Source organism: Chelonia mydas, chromosome 1 (assembly GCF_015237465.2).
Source record: "Chelonia mydas isolate rCheMyd1 chromosome 1, rCheMyd1.pri.v2, whole genome shotgun sequence".
Lineage (NCBI taxonomy): Eukaryota > Metazoa > Chordata > Testudines > Cheloniidae > Chelonia > Chelonia mydas.
Genome location: NC_057849.1, coordinates 115,226,531 through 115,241,959, shown reverse-complemented (window position 1 = coordinate 115,241,959; position 15,429 = coordinate 115,226,531).

Here is a 15,429-nt window from a genome sequence, read left to right as displayed (position 1 = left end):
GTATCAAATATTTCACTGAAATCCAGGTCGATTAGGTCTACTGCATTTCCTTTGTCTAGAAAAAATGAGTTAGCTTCTTAAAGAAAGATCAGGTTGGTCGGGCAATCTTTTGTAAATCCACGTTGTATTTTATCCCAATTACCATTTACCTTGATGTCTTTAATTTCTCCCTCTCTCTCTCTCTCTCTCAAAATTTGTTCTAAGATCTTGTATACAATTGAGGGAAAACTAACAGGACTGTAGTTTCCTGGATTACTTTTTTCCTTTCTTAAAAATAGGTACTGTATTAGCAATTCTTTAGTCATAGGGTACAAACCCTGAAGTTTATGGATTCACTAAAAATCCTGGCTATTTGCAATTTCATGTGCCAGTTCCTTTAATATTCTTGGATGGAGATTGTCTGGGCCCCTGACATGAGTCTCATTAAGACGTTGAGTTTGGCTTCCGGCTTGGATGTGGTAATTTCTATTTCCATATCCTTGTTCTCATTAGCCACTGTGCTACCACCCTCAAGTTCCTCATTACCCTTATTAAAAATGGAGGCAAAATATTTGTTTATGTGTTGGGACATACCTAGATTAACTAAGCTCCACCCCATCCTCAGTGTTTAGTGGTCCCACTTATTCTTTCCTTGTTTTCTTTTCTTTTTTTTTTTAAATATGGCTAACAATCCTTTTACGACCCTTGGTTTTAATTTCTTCCGCAAGGTCCAACTCTGGATGGTTTCTGGTAGGTCTCACTTTATCCCTGCACTTTCTGACCTCCAAGAGGTAGCTTTCCTGGATGAGCCATCCCTTCTTCCATTCCTTATAGGCTTTCTGCTCTCTCTTAATAACCTATTTAAGATGCTTGTTTATCCAGTTTGGTCTGCAACTCATCCCTATGAGTTTTTTCTCCCTTGCTTGGGATGCAGGCTCCAGATAGTTTCTGCAACTTTGACAAAGTAATTCCAAGCCTCCTCCACATTCAAATAATTGAGTTCATCAGTACAGTCAGTATCCCTAACTAATTCCCTTCATTTTATAAAAGGTTTGTCCTGTTGAAATCAAGGACCCTAGTTGCAGAGCTATGTTTGTTTATCCTTTCTTTTAGTTTAAACTGAATTAACTCATGATCACTCAAACCATGATTGTCCCCTACAACCAGTGAAGAAATCGGTCAGTTACCACATCCAGGAATATCTGGGCCTTATCATAATTAGTAGCATTTGTCCTCCAATCTATAGCTGGGAAATTAAAGTCTCCTATAATCACACAATTCTCAGTAGCATTTATTTCATTAAAAATATTAGTGAACTCTATCCATATGTAAATCAGGTCCTGGGGGGTCTGTAGCAGACCCCAAGCACTATTCTCGTCAAGTCTCTGTTAGATTTCTTCCCTAAGGTGATTTTGACCAAACAGATTCTGTTTTAGCCATTCCATCACTTCTTATTTCTTTACTGTCTACCTCATCATTAATATGCAATGGTACTCCACCACCTGTCCCTTTATTTCAGTCTTTCCTGAACAGCACATACCCTTCAACCTATATGCCAGTCATGACTAATAATCCTCCATATTTCCATTATTTCTATAATATCTGGTTTCACTTCCTGTGCCAGTAATTCTAGTTCCTCCATTTTGTTACCCAGGCTCTTTGCATGGTGTACAGACTTCATTGTTGTTTTCACTTGGCCTCACCCAGGTTCAGTGCCAGACTAGGTACAGTCATTTTACTACTGGTATTGCCTACCTGGCTATTACTGTCATTGGTACATTTTCCTATCCTCTGTTGTTCCTTTCCCCAGTATCTTCTTTTACTTAATTTATCTCCTGCTCAATATTAGAATCAGGCATGGAGATTGCATGAGCATCTCCCACCTGTCTTCCCTGCATTCCTAGGTAAAAGCTGCATCGTTATTAACAGTTTTACCATCTCCCTCTAGCAATGGGATGATACCATTGCTAGGATTTCCCTTGTTACTAATATAATTTTAAAAACCCTTCTCCATCAATGTCTATTAGCCAGGATGGTCAGGGATGCATCCCTATGCTGTAAGTATCCCTAGCCTCTGTTTGCAAGAAGCTGGGAATGGGCGAAGGGATGGATCACTTGATGATTGCTTGTTCTGTTCATTCCCTCTGAAGCACCTGGCATTGACCACTGCCAGAAGACAGGATATTGGGCTAGGTGGACCATTGGTCTGGGCCACTATAGCCACTCTTATGGTCTCCTTATTGTAATTAGCTATGCCTGCCCAGGAATTTTCCTTGTCTTTAGCTTCCCTTATCAAATTTCTATACTTCATAACTTCTAATTTCTACAGATTGATATTTCCCCTTTTCCCATTCATTATATATTATTTTTTATTTCTAATTGCTGCCTTCACTTTGCCACTGAACCAGGATGGGCTTTTAGCCAAATTTGTCCTCTTTCTTGATTATGGAATCATGGCTTTTTGGCCATCTAATAAACTCTTCTTAAAGAACTCCCAATTTTTATTCACATTTTTCCACCTAAATTTTCCCCCTCAATAAGTTTCGCTCATAATTTTCCTCAGCTTTGGAAAATAAGCCCTTTTGAAGCACCAGATATGTACATTACTGGTTTAACTGTCCTCTGTTTGTCCATATTGAATGTAATCAAAGCATGATCACTGCTCCCTAGGCAACCACTAACTTCTAGTCCTGTGATTAATTCGTCTTTATCCATCATAATGAGGTTCAAAATAGTGTTACTTCATGTTGGGTGCAATACCTTTGCTGGTAGAAATTTTTAGAAATTCTAATGATGTTTTGATACTGGCTGCATACGGGCTTTAGTATAAGTACCCCATTATTAACATTCCCTACAACACAGTTGTTCTTTCCACATGTTCCAGACAGGTGCTTAAGGAGTCAGTCAGTTATGCTTCAGAGGGACTGAACAGAACATGGCAATTGTTGAGTGATCCATCTCCTGTCTTCCAGTGCAAGCTTCTGGAAGTCAGAGATTTAGGGACACCCAGAACATGGGGTTGTATTCCTGACCATCTTGGCTAATTGCCTTTAATGGAGCTATCTCCATGAACTTAATTAGTTCTTTTTTCAACCCATTTATACTTTTGGCCTTCACATCATCCCCCGGCAACAAGTTCTACAGGTTAACTGTGTATTGCATAAAGAAGTACTTCCTCATATTTGTTTTAAATTTGCTGCCTATTAATTTCATTGGGTAACCTCTGGTTCTTGTATTATGTGGAGGGGAAAACAACACTTCCATATTTACTTTTTCCACACAATTCATGATTGTATAGACCTGTAATATATCCCCCTTTTGTCATCTTTTTTTCAAGCTGAACAACCCACGTCTTTCTAACCTCTCCTCACATGGAAGCTGTTCCAGATCCCAATAATTTTTGTTTCCCTTCTCTGTACTTTTTCCAGTTCTCATGTATCATTTTTTGAGATGGGATGACTAGAACTGAACACAGTATTCAAGGTGTGGGCGTACCATGGATTTATATAGTGGCATTATGATAGTTTCTGTCTTATCTATCCCTTTCCTACTATTCCTAGTTTTTGTTAGGTTTTTTTTTTTTTACTGCCGTTGCACACTGAGCAGATGCTTTCTGAGACTCCAAAGTCTCTTTCTTGAATGCTAAAAACTAATTTAGACCCCATCATTTTATATGTATAGTTGGGATTAAATCTTCCAGTGTGCATTATTTTGCATTTATCAACACTGAATTTCATCTTTCATTTTGTTGCCTGGTCCCCTGTTCTGTAACTCTTCACTGTCAGCTTTGGACTTAACAGTCTTGAATAATGTAGTACAGTACTGTCTACAAATTTTGCCACCTCAGCTTTCACTCCCTTTTCCAGATCATTTATGAATATGTTGAATAGCACTGGTCCCAGTATAGATCCTTAGGGGACCCCACTATTTACCACTTTCCATTGTGAAAACTGACCATTTATTCCCACCCTTTTCCTATCTTTTACCCAGTTACTGATCTATGAGAGGACCTACCCTTTTATCCCATGGCAGCTTATCTTCCTTAAGAGCCTTTGGTGAGGCACCCTTTCTGAAAGTCCAAGTACACTATATCCACTGACTTACCCTTGTCCACATGCTTGTTGACACCCTCAAAGAATTCCAATAGATTGGCGAGGCATGATTTTCCTTTACAAAAGTTGTGTTGACTCCCCCCAACTCATAGTGTTCATCTATGTGTCTGTTAATTCTGTTCTTTACTATAGTTTCAATCAATTTGCCTGGTACTCAGGTTAGACTTACCAGGCTGTAATTTCCAGGATCACCTCTGGAGCCATAAATCAGTGTTACATTAGCCATCCTCTAGTTATCTGGTACAGAGTATGAAAAGTATACCACAGTTAGAAGTTCTGCAGTTTCATATTTGAGTTCCTTCAGAACTCTTGGGTGAATAGCGTCTGGTCCTGGTAACTTATTGCTGTTTAATTTAGCAGTTTGTTCCAAAACCACCTCTATTGACACCTCAATCTGGGACAGTTCCTCAGATTGTCACCTAAAGAGAATAGCTCAGGTGTGGGGGAATCTCTCACATCCTCTGCAGCAAAGAGAGATGCAAGATTGCAAGATCGATGCAAGGATTGTAAGAATGGAGGAAATATTAGCAAATTTAGAGGGGCTTTTTTTTTGGAGTTTTGTAGCAGGATGAATCCATTAAATAATTAGGAATCCATTTCATTGATCCCCACAGTTCTTGTAAATGGATAGTTGATTGTTTACATTGTAACATGTCTTTTCTTCTTGGTCTTCTCTCTCTCATGATTGTTTTGCATATAATCGGTTACATCTATTCCATCATTTTGAACTTGTTTGGCAACTTGCATTTGAGAATCTTAAGGTACTTTCCAAACATTAACGAATGAACCCTCACAACACTCTGTTGAGTCTAATTTATGGGAATTGTGGGTGACCAATATATCTGAAAAATTAAGCCATAAATGACTCACCCAAGGTCACACAGAGAAGGTTTTCACTGCAGGGTTAACTCGGGTGATCAGCACCAGGGTTAGCCTACTTTAGGTCTGATCCTCCACACTGCAAAGCCGCGCCCAAGTTACTGTGTCCTTATTGCTGCTGCACGCACCAATGTGAGTCACTAGGACTTATGGGCGCACATCCCATGGGTCTTTGTTCTGCAGTAAGCTGAGCTGTTCTGATTCTTTCCCAGTGAATTGTGGGAAAACTCGTGGGTCCTTCACTCAGGTTTTAGCAGCCATCCCAGACAAGCCATCTAGCCCAGAATAAAAGCGCTACTAAACTCAGCTAAGAGAATTGCGTGTATTGGCAAGAGCAATAGTTAGCGGGAACACCCACATAAGAGCCAGAGTTAACTCTGGAGTGAAGACAAACCCGCAGTGCTGGAAACAGAGCCCTAGACTCCTGATCCCCTTTGCTTTAATAGCTAGATGATATTCCTTCTTGAAAACATTTAGCTTGTTAGAAAAATGGGTCCTTTCCTAGAAGTTGAGCCTTTGTTTTTTCTCCACTGAGCTGTGAGTCTGTGTGGTACTAGAATGCCACAGCATTCTTAGAAGGTGCTGACACTCCATTAGAGCCTTCAAAGGTGACAAACGTTGTACAGAGCAGCTTTGAGTTGTCTTTTGCCTCACATAACTGGCACACTGCACAGCAATAAAGCAGATGATTTTTGATGCAATACTATTCTTTGTTCATCCACTGCAAAATTTCACTTACGAAAAACCCCCTAGGCTTTCACAGGGTACAGGACGTGTTAACCAACGTGTTCTCCTGCTCATTGTACAATTTCCTGATGGGTTGCTCTCTCTGACACAGTTTCTCTTGTGCTTGTTCCTTTCCTTTTGCACTCTTCTCAAAGCAATAGAGGAGATTCCCTAGAAAATCTGGGGGGAGCAAACTACCTGGGCTAATCCTTGGATTAGGTAGCTTTTTTTCCCTAGTGTTTTGGTAATATTTTGGGCAGTGGCATAGTTGACTGTGAACGTGTCCAGGAATCAAATCTTAATTAGCTATTTGGACCCTTCACAGATGTCATGGATCCACAGGATCTGTGCTACACCCCATTTCTTAAACAATCTCTTGGAGGAACCCCTTTAGTGTGCCAGACCCCCCAGGGGTCTCATTCTCCCTTCTGGGTTGGCTATGCAGCCTCACTGACTCCTAGACTGAACTACTGGGCTCCAGCACCTCCTGCTTCACTCCGAGCGCTCTACTTGGGGAGTCCAACTGAGAGAGACTCCTAGGAAAGACTTGACTGCTCTTCAGAGACGAATGCACCCCAGGCAGCATTTGCAGTGACACCCCGAACAGTGTTTTCGGGTTTATTAGTCAAGTGGAACACTGCATTGGAAGTCTTTAGATTAGCACTGAGAAATAAAGGGTAAAGCACAGTCCTTTCTGGTCAAACCACAGTTCCCCAGCCAAGCTGTAGTGAGCTCCATTTTCAGGCCCTCTCTTTCTCTCTCTCTCTCTCTCTCTGACTTCATTCCTTAGGCCGGGGCTACACTACAGAGTTAGGTCGATGCAAGGCAGCTTATATTGCCCTAACTCTGTAAGCTTCTACACTAAAATGTTGCTCCCACCGATGTAACTCGCCCACTACATCGACTTAATACCTCCACCTCTGCGAGAGGCGTAGCGCTTAGTTCGAAGGTGTTAGGTCTACGGAGTGTCAGTATGGACACTGTGTTACTTATGTTAACTGTAGTGGCCTCTAGGAGGTGTCCCACAATGTCTTATTTTGAAGTCCACTGCCTGGCCAGGTACACAGGTTTACACCCCTCTCAAAACCCTGTGAATTTTTGAAATTCCGTTTCCTGTTTGCTCAGCACGGAGAGCTCACCTAGCAACTGCCCAGCCGACCATGCCAGCTACATGCTGCAGATGTGCTCCTGCCTGGAGTAGACAGGTGTTGGATTTCCTGGGTCTGCGTGGAGAAGAGGCTTAATTTTATACTGTAGATGATCCAGCATAGAAACGTCAATATCTACAAGCAGATCACTTGGGCATGGAGGAAAAGGGCTGCAAGAGGGACCTGCAGCAGTGCTCCATGAAAGCCAAGGAGCTGCAACAGAAGGCCAGGGAACCTAACAGTCATTCTGATGGGAGCTGCAGACATGCTGATTTTACAAAGAGCCGCATGCCATCCCCAGCACCATCCCAAGGGCCCTGTGGATACTTTGGGGGAGCAGGTGGTCACAGGCCCCAGCTGTTAACAGTGACAAGGAGGAGTATGGGGGACAGGTGACAAGGGTATCCTGTGGTGCAGCAAGCCAGGACCTGTTTTTGACTCCTGTGTTTGCTTCCAATGAAGGTTGCGTATATTTATTCTTTGTTTTTCTGCTGTATCAATTTCAATGCGTTTGTGCACTCTGAGTTATTTTGATGAGCACATTTAAAAAAAACCAAATAAAAATAGACTCATTGAAGTGAAAAGGATTTGGGAATCATTGTCATAGCATATGGAAGCAATTAATTTTAATAAGGACAGCTAGTGTTTGTTAAGACACCTATGATAGTGCGTACCAGGTATTTGATGCTCCCTGCCAGAAGCCCCATCATATTGCCCATCATATTGGCACACTCCACCCTAAGAAAGTGTCCTCGTGGCCCAGGGCAGCCTGAGGGGTTAGCAGGAGGCCTGGCGTTGGCAGCAGAGAGCAACCCGGCCCCAGCCCACCCCTGCTCCACCCCCTCCCCACCCCCATTCCACCCCTTCCCTCAAACTCCTACCCCCATCTTGCCTCTTTCCAGCTTCCGTCCCCTCCCCCGAGTGATGCTGGGAGCCGGCGGGGCGGAGCAGGGTGGGACAGGGCTGGGTTGCTTGCTGCTGCTGGCGCCAGGCCCCCCAGACCACCCTGGACCCCATGGCTCCCTGACGTGCGGGGCCCCCCAAAGTGTGGTAAGCCCACACATTGGTGGAGCCAGGCCCACTTTCCTAAATATTGGTGGAGCACGGGCACTACATGCCCGTATAACTCAGCCTGAAACCACAGCCCTGAGAGGGTATAAAACTCTTTTGTTTATCTTAATTTTGAAACCTGCTGTTTTGGGAGACCCCAGTGAAGTGCTGCATGTATCAACCCTAACTGCTGCCACCCCATCACAGTGGTTAAAGGCCACCCACAGCTCCCACAACAAAGCCCTCTGCTTGGGTCGGTGAGGGCTGACTCTGGTGTGGATTCCTATCTGCCTAGAGCAGTAGTGCTCCACAGTGGGCCCTCCATCAGTCCACAGATAGCTCTTGTGGCAGGATCCCCTGCAGACTACCACATCAACAAGGGGTCAGGCCATGGGTCGTACCCCAGTTGGGGGTGTGCATTGGGCTCTAGATTATTTTAATCTGGACCTGGAGGCAAAGACAAACTGTGTTCAGCACCACAGTTCCTGAAACAGTGCTACACATGGCTTGTCTTGCTGTATTTAGTGCAGCTGCAACCATTGCTGATTCTGCACTTGTTAGCAATGGGTAAGTCTCATAGTGAAGGCAAGGGTTCGCTGCCTTGTTTTGGAGTCCACTAATAAATCAGTGGTAACTCAGGGAGAAAATTTGAAGTTAATGGGAATTTATGAGCTGAGAGCTTGCAGCCTTTTACCATGTAATATGGGGAGTTAAAGAAACAGGCCCAATATGCCTAATTTCTTCTGTACTTTATAGTTCTGATACAGTCATTTAAAAAAATTAGTTTTGTATTGCCCCCCCATCACTTTTATTGACACTTTTATAAAGATTGTAACAGCAATACATTCAGGTCTACTATATACCACTAAAATGTTTACATTTCACAGATTTTAAGGCCAGAAGGGACCAGTGTGTTCTTATAGTCTGGCCTGCTGCATAACACAGGCCATAGGACTTCCCAGTCCAATGGCTGTTGTTGATCTATAGCATATCTTTTAGACAATGATCCAGTCTTGAATCCACCACAGCCCTTAAGTTGTTCCAGTGGTTAATTACTCTCTCTCTAAGAATCTATGCTTTAATTCTCATTTGAGTTTGTCTAGCTTCAGCTTCCAACATGAGAGCTTTTTATACCTTTGTCTGATAGATTAAAAAGCCTACTATTAGCAAATTTTTGTTCCCCCTGTAGGTAGTTATAGACTGATGAAGTCACCCCCTCTTGAGTATCTTACTGTAGTGCTTGTTTTTCAATCCTTTCATCATTCTTGTGGCTCTTCTTTGAACCCTCGCCAATTTATCAGGTTTTAGGGTGAAACCCCCTCCTTCATGAGGGACATTACAACTGCTCATGATACCCTGGGACCAAGCCTGAATACTGGAGGCTATGGTGAAGGAGCTTCCAAATCAGCTCGTCCTCTTCTCACAGTACCTCTTCCACAGTTGCTCCTCTTAACCACGTCAGATCTGTCTGTGAGGTGGAGTGCTACCAGCCAGTTATTAGATGCATTTCCAATAAGCAACATACCCCTAACTGGCATAGTAGCTTTATCTTTACACTGTTTTAAAAAGGACATACATACAAAACACCAAATCAAGTTTTATCTTCTTCAGAAACAGCCTGAAAACAGGAGAAAGATTGTTAGCAGGTTAGCAAAATATATTAAGCAGCTGAAAGGTTCAAAAATATACTAAAGCAATTCTTACACTACTTCCGACACCCTGATAAAACGACATGCTAAACTATTTACTCTATATGTATACATTCAACCTGCTCTCCGCCCCACTTTAACCAGTAGCTGCCTCTTCTGTGGGATGGTGAAACTTGGCTCTTCAGGTTGATAGTTCCAGAATGGGTATGTGATGAGGATAATGCCCTGCCCACCAGGGTATGGTGTCACTCAGCGTTCTGCACAGTGCAGCAGTGTCCAGCCCCACTTTTTTTTCTTTTCTGTGCAAGCCCCAAATCTCCCCCTACATCAGAGACTCTGGTTCAAAAGATCATGAAATGTTGTTCCCCAGTAGGCTTGAGTGAAGGCAGAAGACCCACCTCTCAATCGGGTGAATGAACTGACCAAGTACTCACCTGTCCTGCCAAGGGTTGACTGAACAGGAGAGGGTAAAAAAGTCCTTCTCTGAGCTCCAGGCTCCTCTGTCTTCTGCGAGGTGGGGCCGCCATTGTGCGGGGCTATGCACAGCTCACACAGGTCTTTGCCTCAGGACTGTACCGGACCAGACAAACCTCCCTGCCTTCTGCATGGACTGCTGGGAACTCCCCAGGCCAGTGCTAGTTACAGCTCCCTGCACAGCTGGTCTCAGGGCAGTATGTGGGGTGGGTTGTTATTGGGCTCTCACAGTTAATTCCCTCTCCCTGCTGGTTCTTTCACCTTTATTACAGTGGGGTTTCAGCTTTCCTCGCTGACCCGCCCCTTCACTCCGCTCTGTTCTAATTTTCATTGTGTCTTCCAGCAGCTCTCTCCCCCGACCCCCCAGCCTCTCACACTGTCTTTCTGCTCCTGAGTTCCCAGCACAACTCCCTCACACCCTGCCCACTGGTGCTGCTCTCTCTCTCCCCTATTCCCAGCACACATGGAGGTTGGGACCTGAGCTGGGGCATTCTGATTGGCCTCGCTGCCTGGTCAATCAGGCTGACTTGAAGTGCTGGCTACTGTTGACTGGCCCTGGTCTGGAGTGCTCTGATTGGCTGGAGGCCCTGTCAGCCCCAGGATCCAGACTCCTCTTTGGGCCTTCCCCTTTCTCCTCTTATGGGGAGAAGAAGGCCAACCAAAAAAATCCATGAAGTTTTAATAAGGGGGCAAAGAGCCCCCTTACACTAAGTTAATTTGACAACATTATTTTCCATAAACCCATGGTGTCTGGCATTAATTATATTACGCTGCTTTAAGTCTTAATTTATCAACTTCTTTTCAGCTATTTCATTATTTTGCTTGGGGCAGCTGACAAGCCTATAATTACCTGGGTCATCTTGTTTACCCTCTTTAAAATACTGGGGTCATCTTGTTTACCCCCTTTAAAATACGGGCACATCGTTAGGTTTCTTCCAGGCCTCTGTAACCTGCCCAGCATTTCAAAACTGCGTGAAAAATCAACATTAATGGTCCAAAGAGCTTCTCAGCCAGGACTATTAAAACACTTTGATGAAAATTACCCAGCCTGCTGATTTAAAAATGTCTAACTATAGTAGTGGCTGTTTAACATTAGCCTTAGTTACTCTTGGACTAGAAAGTATTTTATCATCATCATATGATATGAATACATCATCTGGCTTTTCTCCAAATACAGAACAGAATTATTTATTGGACACTTCTGCTTCCTCTGCATTATTATTGACACTGCTACCATGTCCATCTAGTAATGGATTAATATCATTGTCAGGATTTCTTTTGTTCCAGATATATTAATAATAATCCTTTTCATTGTCCTTAACTCTGCTGGCCATAGATTTCTCCTTGAGGACTTTTGTTTCCCTTATCAATGTTTTACAATTCCTATATTCATTTCTATCAAATATCCTTTTTTACTCATTTGTTATATAATTATTTTGTTAATTATTTTTACATTAATTCCCCCTCTTCAGCTAGGCTGTTTTTTAACAGGCATAGTCTTTCTTGATAGTATCTTCTTAGACATCTAGTAAACTGTTTTTAAACCATTCTCAATTATCAGTCACATTTTTCTGTTTGGATTTTTCTTCCCAGTTGATTTGACTTATAATTGTTTTCAGCTTTGTAAAATTGACCCTTTAAAGCACCAAGTATATATTTATTATTATTTGGGGGTTCATTCTGTTTGCACCTAAAAAATATAATCAAGCCATGATTACTTATGCCTATAAAAACACTAATTTTTAGTTCTGTGATCAAGTCCTCTTTATCTGTCAAGATGAGGTCTCATATAGAATTTACCTGTATTGGATCTAGCACTTTTTCACTTAGGAAATTCTGATCTATAATTTTTAGAAATTCCAAGGACGTTTTAGCATTGGCTAAATAAGAACACCAGTATATATCACTCAGATTGAAATATCCCATGATAGCACAGTTTTTCTCCTACACATTATAGAAAGGTACTTAAGGAGCGGGTCATCCTGTTCCTTAGTGTGACTTGATGCTCTGTAGGAGACACCAATTGGTTTGCCATGTGCTTTATAAGTTAGAACATTGATCCATAAACATTCAAGATCATTTGCTTCAAAGTTGTCAGTGACTTGGAAACAGGTAATGTCATTTTTATAAAGAGCCATTCCCTTTTCCCACTTGATCTTTAACAATCATGCGGATTTTCCCACCAGGTTTCAGTAGTACCAACTAGGTCAAATTTATTCTTATAAATAAGCAAACCCAGTTCTTCTTGCTTTTTAGGCTCCTAGCATTGGGGTATAGTCAATTAAAGTATTTATCTTCATGTCTCTTGATGCCCTAAGTAATTTTGTTCTAGACCTTTTGATTTTGTGCTAAATGAGTGCTCCATTGTTCCTCCTTTTTATTTTCCTCTGTTGCTATTTAAAGCTATCCTGACTACTCTAGCCAGACTGTCCCTTAGAAGATTGGTTGTCTTTCTACAGAGATGGAGGCTGTCCAAACTCAACGGCCCTCTTTCCCCATAGAAGGTAGATCAATATTCTGTAAAACCAAAATTTTATACCATTAAACTAGCTAGTGGTTAACATATAGAATCTTCTGCTTTTCATCTTCCTTGGCTTGTGGGACAGTAAAAATCTCTGAGAAGATCACTAGGACATTCCTTTCTTTCAGCACCCTTCCAATTTCTCTGAATAGTCTATAATCTCTCAGGTGTATATGAAGGAATGTTGGTGCTGATATGAACCCACTGACTTTAGAAGCCTATCTAATCTTGCATTCAGATCTCATGTCTTGGCTATGGGAAAACAGCAAACCATCCTGTTACCCACCTGTCTCTTGCAGAACATTTTTCTGTTCTCTTAGCACAGAATGTCCAACTAGCTTTGTTGGCTGTTTGGACATCTCTTTGTGGACATTCTTGATAGTCTTGGTGGATTGGGCTGAACAGCCTTCCTCAGGTATGTCCCTTATAGCTCTCTATTCCATTGCCAGCTGGAGCTTCAGGTATATTTTCTGCATGTTTCACACTGAGACCTGATAGTGACTGGATACTTCTAGCTGTTTGGCGTTCCCCATGGCCCTCTTCTCTCTTGGGGTCACAGCCTGTCCATCTTCATCTGCCTTCAGCTGTGCAGAATGCTGCCTCATACTCTTGGTTCTGGTGGTTATGAACTGCCAAGCCTCCTCTCTCATTTCCACGGTTTCCATTTTCTGGTTTCTTGGTCACCAATTCCTTTCTTTCTTGAATCTGGGGTGGTGATGTTTCCTGAATCTGATTGTCCAAATACTCTTCAGCCTCTCTAATGCTCTGCTAATGTCTGTACTTGCCCTTGAAAACCACAAATCTTTTCTTCGAAAATAGCTGCCAACTTAGACTTCATACAGAGGAAGTCTCTTCTGGCTTCAGGCAGGAACGAAAACATGTCATGTCGGTAGTAGGTCACAGCCACTGTTCCGTTGTTGGCCATCGCGGTATTGAGCATAGAACCTCACCTAGGAAGAGAGACTCTCACACTCCTTCTTTAAAAATCCTTCAGAATTCCCCTGTGTGCTGCTCCTATTCGCCTGCATCTTTACACAGAAATGTATATGACACAGATTAGAACTGAGACTTGAGTGTTTGTTTCTTTAAAGTCTATACTTTCATTTCACTATTTTTCACTTGTCAAAAGGTACTCTAAAACGGTGATTCAGAACCTTCTAGTAGTTTGTATGAAATAAATACAGCTACCTATTGGGACTTGGCTAGTAATTTTTTCATCTCTATATTTGTAAAAATAAATTCACCTCATAAAATTGTGATTCACAAAAATAAAAAAATTAAGAGAAATGGAAAGATGTACAGCTTGTATTAAGTTGACTGAGCCTTTTCAAATTGTTGGTATTATCTTTATAGTAGCATTTATATTTACAGTAACTGTAAACCATATTGCCTTAATTGTGCGGTATCCTCTTCTCATATTCTATATATTATACTCTGTCTGCTATTGCTTACGAAAATAACTAGTACTGTCAACAATTATGTTTACCTTTAATTAAAAAATCAGTGACCAAAAGCTGGGTTTTTTTCCAGCTGTTCTTTCTTCAAAGCCTTTTGAAATACTTTGTTTTGTTTAAACCATCTGCTAAAACTTGTTTATTTTAAAAAAATCAATTTTGTTATCATTGTTCCAATCCACGTAATTACATGCTCTCTACTTAATTTACTATCTCCCTGTAGTTTCAACTGGATATAGTATTCTTCCTTTCATGTATTGTGTTTGCTGTATGCTATAAAAGTACTGTTGTGTTTTAACACAAAGATGCTTGCATTTCAGTGATGGCTAAATAGGGTGACCATATTTCCCATAGGGAAAATGGGACATCGCATGGGGCTAGCCCAAGCCACTTGCCCAAGCCCCTCCCTCCCCTCTGCATGGGGCTGGCCAGAGCCCATCCCCCCATCCCTGCCTGGGGCTGGCATCGCTGGTCATCCGAGCCCAGCCTGCCCCCAGCACAGGACTGGGGCTGGTGTTGCTGCTCGCTTGAGCCCTGCCTCCCCCCCAACGCAGGGCTGGCATCATTGCTCACCCCCCACATGTTCCTCTGCACCCCACTTTTGCTTAAAAAAAAGTCAGGAAGAAAGAAGCGCTTAAAATTGTTGACAATATAAGTTATTTTCATAAGCAGTAAAAGTCAGTGTACGATTTATGGAATATAAAAGGATACCACACAATTGAGGCAATATAGGTTATGAGTTACTGTAAATATAAATGCTATTACAAAGATAATACTGACTATTTATTTTTATCACATGGATCTCAGTGCAGTCATTCCTGAATCATTCAGCATTTCTTGAGAAAGCTGACTCAACTTAATACAGGCTGTCCATCTTATGGTTTTACCCACAGAGAAGGGAGGGAGGCAAATGCGAGAAATTGTTCAGTTTCCTTTCAAAATTTGGGAAGCACTCAAATACTGTGATGATGAGAGCCATACTAGTTGCTAAAAGTTAGATAAATAGTCTCTTTGGTTTAACGCACAAGAACTGAGTTAACACTTTGCAGAGGTGAAAGTAAGCCGGTACGCCCCGGTATGGCATATCGGTAAGAACCGGTGCACCGTACCGGGACCGGCTTTCCCAGATGGCAATTTAAAGCCCTGGGGTAGTGGCGGTGGGGCTCTGGTGGGGATGTAAAGGGCCCCGGAGCTCCAGCCCCTGCTACCACCCCGGGCCTTTAAATCCCCGACTGAGCCCTGCTGCCCGAGCCCTGGGGTAGCGGCGGTGGGACTCTGGCGGGGATTTAAAGGGCCCTGGAGCTCCAGCCCCCACTACCGCCCCAGAGCCCTTTAAATCCCCACCTGAGCCCTGCTGCCAAAGCCCTGGGGTAGCGGCGGCAGGGCTCCAGAGTGGATTTAAAGGGCTGGGGCGGTAGTGGCAGCTGGAGCCCTGGG